We start from the raw sequence: 9,669 nt of genomic DNA, 5'->3' as shown, positions 1-9,669 counted from the left end.
ATATACTTGACATTCCTTTAATTGTAGCAAACTTTGGAATAACAATGGCATCTAGAAAGAAAACAAAACTCAAGGTAATATATACATTAGCACATTTGCTTATGAAGAAGAAAAGTAGGTTTGAATTTATGCCTGTCACTCAAAAATGTAGTCATGGAATGCTATTTTCAATGTCTCAAAGAATTTCTTCCATACCCAGTTAGGATGTAGCACCCTGGGGTCATTTGGAGGTAAACTTATGACTCCAAACTGCTGCTTTATAGAAAGAAGCGCAGTGTTGATAAAAATTAAGAGAATCTGTTTGATTAGACTGGAGAATGCGTGAATTTGATGATAAAGAGATATTTAGGAAGCCTAGAACCAACACTCCCCTCACTTACTGACACAGAGCATTAGGTGACGGTGGCTTAGATGGCAAAGAATCCGCCTGTAATGTGGAAGACCTAGCTTCGATCCCTGGGTCAGGAAGCTCATCGGGAGGAGGGCATGGCAACCCACTACAGTTTTATTGCCTAGAGAATAGCCATGGGCAGAGGAGCCTGGTGGGCTTTAGTCCATGGGTCACAAAGAGTCAGACACAACTGAGTGACTAAACACAGTACAATGTGGTATTATCAGGCATAAAGATGTCTCAGTCAACATAAAATCACTGACAGTTTAGCTGCTTCCACAATATAAAGTGCGTAGAATACTGGAGACATAAAGTCTTTAAGATATGTTTCTTTCATTTAATGTTTTATACGATAGTAGAGTATTTAAAGCAAGTAAATGAATAATTTCCAAAGGATGTAATATCTGTCCGCATCAATGTGTATAAAAGATATAAGCTTATTGCAAAGGAGGGGTCATTAATTGTTCAAAATGGACAACAAAGAGATTTAGATGATGTTCATTAGGGATTAAAAAGATAAGTAGAAGTTTATCAAGTAGATAAGGGAAAGTAGAATCAAGGCCAAAGCTAAAAAAGATCTAAAAGCATAGAAAAGTAAAAGCAGGTAGTATGATCCCAGAGCTGCTAGAAGTCCTGAATACACTGAAGGAAGGCATGGCAAGATGGAAGGCTGGCAAGAGACTGGAAAAGGATACAGCATAGATTACATTTTTCAACATAGAATTTTTTTTTATTAAATTATTTTTTTGAGTTAAGAGGATGCATTTAATGGTAAGATTTTAAGCAAGCTAAACCATATTTTACTTTCGAAGTATAGCTGATAATGCAAGATGGACTTTATAAACAAAAATATAAACTACCATAAAATATGTGTGCAGCATTGAATATCATAGCTGAAGGAGATGGAGATGGATGAGATATGCTACATTTGAATGATAGTAAATAATTCAAGTCAGCAAGATTTAACAGTTGCTTGATTTTAGTATTAAAGCTGCAAGGTCAAGGAGCAAAGGTAACTCTGAGTTATTTTTACCTAAATGACTGTGTGCATGCTCTTGACAGCATATGATATACACTTAGATGGATAGTGGAGCTTTCTGGGAAAATATGAATATTGTTTGGGATATCTTGAAGAGCAATTATATAAGACATTGTACAAACAACTAAATTTAATCCATAATAGGTAGTCTGCAAAGCAGCATTTGTTTTTCTAGCACCGTGTTCTGCGAAGGGGCAAAATTCCAAGTAAGGGACTCTCAGCTAACTGACCCGGATGCAATGCCAAAGTCTGGAGGCAGAAGGAATATTGTATCTATATATTTCAGAAACAGATACAACAACAGAGCAACAGGAAGTTGTAAATCTGTCTGCTGAATATAAAGTAATGAACAACTAATCAATTTCATTCAAAATAGGCCTAAAATAAAATTGAACAGACTCTCCAGAAGATCATGCTCTTGGAGTCATTCTCTGCAATTCCCTGAAGGTAGCCTGGTCCCTTTAAGTCAAAGCTACTTAACATCTATCTCTTTGGATTATCTTATAAGTAAATTCATTGACAACTAAATATGTATTTGCTAATATCACAAGCAATTAAGTTTATTTTTTTAATCCTAAGAAAATTTCTTGGAGAGATATCATGTTTGTATTTCTGTGTGTATTGTCTGTGGAGAAGGCAATGGCAACCCACTCCAGTACTCTTGCCTGGAAAATCCCATGGACGGAGGAGCCTGGTAGGCTGCAGTCCATGGGGTCGCTAAGAGTCGGACACGACTGAGCGACTTCACTTTCACTTTTCACTTTCATTCATTGGAGGAGGAAATGGCAACCCACTCCAGTGTTCTTGCCTGGAGAATCCCAGGGATGGCGGGGCCTGGTGGGCTGCTGTCCATGGGGTTGCACAGAGTCGGACACGACTGAAGCGACTTTGCAGCAGCAGCAGCAGTGTATTGTCTAGCTTGTTGTAAACCTATTCCTCTGCCAAACAGTCATTTGAGTTTTTGGGTCTTTCAAAAGCATAAAAAATTCTGAAACATGAAAAAAAAACCTAGACAGGTATCAGTTATTCTTCTTATTACATTTAAATCTCATTATTTATATACTCAGTACTCCTAGTTTCTCACCTCAAGTCCTTACCTCTGTCTGAGTTTATAAGACTCATTTATGTTGTAGTAATCCACTAAGTCTGGGTTCCTATACTTTAGGTAAGATTTAATATCTAAAGTCTTGTAAATACTTTTAATGACTAATTTAAATTTTAATTCTTATATTCTTACAAAGAAACACCCTAAATACTGGGCATAGGTCCAGATATGTCTATTTTAATAAGAGAATGCACATACTATATTCAGAAAGTTTTTATCTACACATGTAGTATTTGAAAATTCAAACAAAAGAGTATTTTCAATAGAAATATTTATTCATATTTAATGAGCTTTCATACCAGTGGCATGCAGGAGCAAGATTCTAGATATATTAGCAATTCGATTTGTTTTTAAAGTGTGTCTTATGAAGACTGAGAAGCACATCCCAGAGTTATGATACTAGAAGGAAACTCTGTCCTAGGAAGGTTGCTGCTGCTAAGTCACTTCAGTCGTGTCCGACTCTGTGCGACCCCATAGATGGCAGCCCACCAGGCTCCCCCGTCCCTGGGATTCTCCAGGCAAGAATACTGGAGTGGGTTGCCTTTTCCTTCTCCAATGCATGAAAGTGAAACGTGAAAGTGAAGTCTCTCAGTCCTGTTCGACTCTTAGCGACCCCATGGACTGCAGCCCTACCAGGCTCCTCCGCCCATGAGATTTTCCAGGCAAGAGTACTGGAGGTTAGAAGACATTTATCACAACAAAAGGACAAGGTCAGAGCAAGAATCATAGGAAGATACTTGTGACAAGGAGACCTTGAAAACTGAATGGTAGCTGCTTCCTTGGAGAAAGCAATGGCACCCCACCATTAAGACAGGATGGATACCAAAGCCAGAGGCAAGAGTACAAGCCAGGAGTGGGCAAAACACCAGCCAAGCTTATATTATTCCGTGTTCATTTACAGCAGTGTTTTTATTATCTGAAAGGGTAAAGAAGTAAAATTTTCAAAAAAGAAAAAAATTGGGAGGGTGTGGGAAGTATCATTTGCAACTGTTATATTCATCTCTTAAAATGCTAAACAACTTCAGCATTGTAAATCTTTTAATTACATATCATAAGTTTTATGGGATGTTGAACAAAATTAACTAATCTTTATGGTTCAGAAAAGCCAGTTCATCATTATGACTGAAAACATAGTATAGGCTGAAAAAAATTGTGTGGATTAACACATGTCGTTACATAAGTACTTATTTTTCAGTTACATAGACAGACCAAGTTGTGTAAGTATAACCATAGCAAAAACTGTTATTTAGAGAATATGTATTTAAAATTCTAATGGCCTATTTTCATTGTTCTACTGTTTTCAGCAGGCATTCCACACTTGTAGGATATGTTTCTGATATATCTTATGGTTATCTTTAAGATCTTTTTTTTTTTTAATTTTATTTTATTTTTAAACTTTACATAACTGTATTAGTTTTGCCAAATATCAAAATGAATCCGCCACGGGTATACATGTGTTCCCCATCCTGAACCCTCCTCCCTCTTCCCTCCCCATTCCATCCCTCTGGGTCGTCCCAGTGCACCAGCCCCAAGCATCCAGTATCGTGCATCGAACCTGGACTGGCAACTCGTTTCATACATGATATTTTACAAGTTTCAATGCCATTCTCCCAAATCTTCCCACCCTCTCCCTCTCCCACAGAGTCCATAAGACTGTTCTATACATCAGTGTCTCTTTTGCTGTCTCGTACACAGGGTTATTATTACCATCTTTCTAAATTCCATATATATGCGTTAGTATACTGGATTGGTGTTTTTCTTTCTGGCTTACTTCACTCTGTATAATAGGCTCCAGTTTCATCCACCTCATTAGAACTGATTCAAATGTATTCTTTTTAATGGCTGAATAATACTCCATTGTGTATATGTACCACAGCTTTCTTATCCATTCATCTGCTGATGGACATCTAGGTTGCTTCCATGTCCTGGCTATTACAAACAGTGCTGCGATGAACATTGGGGTACTCGTGTCTCTTTCCCTTCTGGTTTCCTCAGTGTGTATGCCCAGCAGTGGGATTGCTGGATCATAAGGCAGGTCTATTTCCAGTTTTTTAAGGAATCTCCACACTGTTCTCCATAGTGGCTGTACTAGTTTGCATTCCCACCAACAATGTAAGAGGGTTCCCTTTTCTCCACACCCTCTCCAGCATTTATTACTTGTAGACTTTTGGATCGCAGCCATTCTGACTGGTGTGAAATGGTACCTCATAGTGGTTTTGATTTGCATTTCTCTGATAATGAGTGATGTTGAGCATCTTTTCATGTGTTTGTGAGCCATCTGTATGTCTTCTTTGGAGAAATGTCTATTTAGTTCTTTGGCCCATTTTTTGATTGGGTCATTTATTTTTCTGGAGTTGAGCTGTAGGAGTTGCTTGTATATTCTCGAGATTAGTTGTTTGTCAGTTGCTTCATTTGCTATTATCTTCTCCCATTCTGAAGGCTGTCTTTTCACCTTGCTAATAGTTTCCTTTGATGTGCAGAAGCTTTTAAGGTTAATTAGGTCCCATTTGTTTATCTTTGCTTTTATTTCCAATATTCTTGGAGGTGGGTCATAGAGGATCCTGCTGTGATGTATGTCAGAGAGTGTTTTGCCTATGTTCTCCTCTAGGAGTTTTATAGTTTCTGGTCTTACATTGAGATCTTTAATCCATTTTGAGTTTATTTTTGTGTATGGTGTTAGAAAGTGTTCTAGTTTCATTCTTTTACAAGTGGTTGACCAGAGTTCCCAGCACCACTTGTTAAAGAGATTGTCTTTAATCCATTGTATATTCTTGCCTCCTTTGTCAAAGATAAGGTGTCCATATGTGCGTGGATTTATCTCTGGGCTTTCTATTTTGTTCCATTGATCTATATTTCTGTCTTTGTGCCAGTACCATACTGTCTTGATAACTGTGGCTTTGTAGTAGAGCCTGAAGTCAGGTAGGTTGATTCCTCCAGTTCCATTCTTCTTTCTCAAGATCGCTTTGGCTATTCGAGGTTTTTTGTATTTCCATACAAATTGTGAAATTATTTGTTCTAGCTCTGTGAAGAATGCTGTTGGTAGCTTGATAGGGATTGCATTGAATCTATAGATTGCTTTGGGTAGTATACTCATTTTCACTATATTGATTCTTCCAATCCATGAACATGGTATATTTCTCCATCTGTTAGTGTCCTCTTTGATTTCTTTCACCAGTGTTTTATAGTTTTCTATATATAGGTCTTTAGATTCTTTAGGTAGATATATTCCTAAGTATTTTATTCTTTCCGTTGCAATGGTGAATGGAATTGTTTCCTTAATTTCGCTTTCTGTTTTCTCATTATTAGTGTATAGGAATGCAAGGGATTTCTGTGTGTTGATTTTATATCCTGCAACTTTACTATAGTCATTGATTAGTTCTAGTAATTTTCTGGTGGAGTCTTTAGGGTTTTCTATGTAGAGGATCATGTCATCTGCAAACAGTGAGAGCTTTACTTCTTCTTTTCCAATTTGGATTCCTTTTATTTCTTTTTCTGTTCTGATTGCTCTGGCCAAAACTTCCAAAACTATGTTGAATAGTAATGGTGAAAGTGGGCACCCTTGTCTTGTTCCTGACTTTAGAGGAAATGCTTTCAATTTTTCACCATTGAGGATAATGTTTGCTGTGGGTTTGTCATATATAGCTTTTATTATGTTGAGGTATGTTCCTTCTATTCCTGCTTTCTGGAGAGTTTTTATCATAAATGGATGTTGAATTTTGTCAAAGGCTTTCTCTGCATCTATTGAGATAATCATATGGTTTTTATTTTTCAATTTGTTAATGTGGTGTATTACATTGATTGATTTGCGGATATTGAAGAATCCTTGCATCCCTGGGATAAAGCCCACTTGGTCATGGTGTATGATCTTTTTAATGTGATGCTGGATTCTGATTGCTAGAATTTTGTTAAGGATTTTTGCATCTATGTTCATCAGTGATATTGGCCTGTAGTTTTCTTTTTTTGTGGGATCTTTGTCAGGTTTTGGTATTAGGGTGATGGTGGCCTCATAGAATGAGTTTGGAAGTTTACCATCCTCTGCAATTTTCTGGAAGAGTTTGAGCAGGATAGGTGTTAGCTCCTCTCTAAATTTTTGGTAGAATTCAGCTGTGAAGCCGTCTGGACCTGGGCTTTTGTTTGCCGGGAGATTTTTTATTACAGTTTCAATCTCCATGCTTGTGATGGGTCTGTTAAGATTTTCTATATCTTCCTGGTCGAGTTTTGAAAAGTTGTACTTTTCTAAGAATTTGTCCATTTCTTCCTCGTTGTCCATTTTATTGGCATATAATTGTTGATAGTAGTCTCTTATGATCCTTTGTATTTCTGTGTTGTCTGTTGTGATCTCTCCATTTTCATTTCTAATTTTATTGATTTGATTTTTCTCCCTTTGTTTCTTGATGAGTCTGGCTAATGGTTTGTCAATTTTATTTATCCTTTCAAAGAACCAGGTTTTGGTTTTGTTGATTTTTGCTATGGTCTCTTTTGTTTCTTTTGCATTTATTTCTGCTCTAATTTTTAAGATTTCTTTCCTTCTACTAACCCTGGGGTTCTTCATTTCTTCCTTTTCAAGTTGCTTTAGGTGTAGAGTTAGGTTATTTATTTGACTTTTTTCTTGTTTCTTGAGGTGTGCCTGTATTGCTATGAACTTTCCCCTTAGGACTGCTTTTACCGTGTCCCACAAGTTTTGGGTTGTTGTATTTTCATTTTCATTTGTTTCTATGCAAATTTTGATTTCTTTTTTGATTTCTTCTGTGATTTGTTGGTTATTCAGCAGCGTGTTGTTCAGCCTCCATATGTTGGATTTTTTAATAGTTTTTCTCCTGTAATTGAGATCTAATTTACTGCATTGTGGTCAGAAAAGATGCTTGGAATGATTTCTATTTTTTTGAATTTACCAAGGCTAGGTTTATGGCCCAGGATGTGATCTATCCTGGAGAAGGTTCCATGTGCGCTTGAGAAGAAGGTGAAATTCATTGTTTTGGGATGAAATGTCCTATAGATATCAATTAGGTCTAACTGGTCTATTGTATCTTTTAAAGTTTGTGTTTCCTTGTTAATTTTCTGTTTAGTTGATCTATCCATAGGTGTGAGTGGGGTATTAAAGTCTCCCGCTATTATTGTGTTATTGTTAATTTCTTCTTTCATACTTGTTAGCATTTGTCTTACATACTGCGGTGCTCCCGTGTTGGGTGCATATATATTTATAATTGTCATATCTTCTTCTTGGATTGATCCTTTGATCATTATGTAGTGACCATCTTTGTCTCTTTTCACAGTCTTTGTTTTAAAGTCTATTTTATCTGATATGAGTATTGCTACTCCTGCTTTCTTTTGGTCCCTATTTGCATGGAAAATCTTTTTCCAGTCCTTTACTTTCAGTCTGTATGTGTCCCCTGTTTTGTGGTGGGTCTCTTGTAGACAACATATGTAGGGGTCTTGTTTTTGTATCCATTCAGCCAGTCTTTGTCTTTTGGTTGGGGCATTCAACCCATTTACGTTTAAGGTAATTACTGATAAGTATGACCCCGTTGCCATTTACTTTATTGTTTTGGGTTCGAATTTATACACCCTTTTTGTGTTTCCTGTCTAGAGAATATCCTTTAGTATTTGTTGGAGAGCTGGTTTGGTGGTGCAGAATTCTCTCAGCTTTTGCTTGTCTGAAAAGCTTTTGATTTCTACTTCATACTTGAATGAGATCCTTGCTGGGTACAATAATGTGGGCTGTAGGTTATTTTCTTTCATCATTTTAAGTATGTCTTGCCATTCCCTCCTGGCTTGAAGAGTTTCTATTGAAAGATCAGCTGTTATCCTTATGGGTATTCCCTTGTGTGTTATTTGTTGTTTTTCCCTTGCTGCTTTTAATATTTGTTCTTTGTGTTTGATCTTTGTTAATTTGATTACTATGTGTCTTGGGGTGTTTCGCCTTGGGTTTATCCTGTTTGGGACTCTCTGGGTTTCTTGGACTTGGGTGATTATTTCCTTCCCCATTTTAGGGAAGTTTTCAACTATTATCTCCTCAAGTATTTTCTCATGGTCTTTCTTTTTGTCTTCTTCTTCTGGGACCCCTATGATTCGAATGTTGTAGCGTTTAATATTGTCCTGGAGGTCTCTGAGATGGTCCTCATTTCTTTTAATTCGTTTTTCTTTTATCCTCTCTGATTCATTTATTTCTACCATTCTATCTTCTAATTCACTAATCCTATCTTCTGCCTCTGTTATTCTACTATTTGTTGCCTCCAGAGTGTTTTTAATTTCACTTATTGCATTATTCATTATATATTGACTCTTTTTTATTTCTTCTAAGTCCTTGTTAAACCTTTCTTGCATCTTCTCAATCCTTGCCTCCAGGCTATTTATCTGTGATTCCATTTTAATTTCAAGATTTTGGATCAATTTCACTATCATTATTCGGAATTCTTTATCAGGTAGATTCCCTATCTCTTCCTCTTTTGTTTGGTTTGGTGGGCATTTATCCTGTTCCTTTATCTGCTTGGTATTCCTCTGTCTCTTCATCTTGTTTAAATTGCTGAGTTTGGGGTGTCCTTTCTGTATTCTGGCAGTTTGTGGAGTTCTCTTTATTGTGGCATTTCCTCGCTGTGTGTGAGTTTGTACAGGTGGCTTGTCAAGGTTTCCTGGTTAGGGAAGCTTGTGTCGATGTTCTGGTGGATGGAGCTGTATTTCTTCTCTCTGGAGTGTAATGAAATGTCCAGTAATGAGTTATGAGATGTCTATGGTTTTGGGGTGACTTTGGGCAGCCTGTATCTTGAAGCTCAGGGCTGTGTTCCTTTGTTGCTGGAGAATTTGCTTGGTATGTCTTTCCCTGGAACTTGTTGGCCCTTGTGTGGTGCTTGGTTTCAGTGTTGGTATGGAGGCATTTGATGAGCTCCTGTCAATTAATGTTCCTTGGAGTCAGGAGTTCCCTGGAGTCAGGGTTTGGACTTAAGCCTCCTACTTCCAGTTATCGGTCTTAATTTTACAGTAGTTTCAAAACTTCTCCTTCTATACAGCACCACTGATAAAACATCTACATTAAAGATGAAAAGTTTCTCTACTGTAAGGGTCACTCAGAGAGGTTCACAGCATTACATGGAGAAGAGAAGAGGGAGGAGGGAGTTAGAGGTGACCCAAATGAGATGA

The sequence above is a fragment of the Bubalus kerabau genome, chromosome 15 (assembly GCF_029407905.1).
Source record: "Bubalus kerabau isolate K-KA32 ecotype Philippines breed swamp buffalo chromosome 15, PCC_UOA_SB_1v2, whole genome shotgun sequence".
In the NCBI taxonomy this organism is placed as follows: domain Eukaryota; kingdom Metazoa; phylum Chordata; class Mammalia; order Artiodactyla; family Bovidae; genus Bubalus; species Bubalus kerabau.
Note: the sequence above shows the minus strand (reverse complement) of the source record.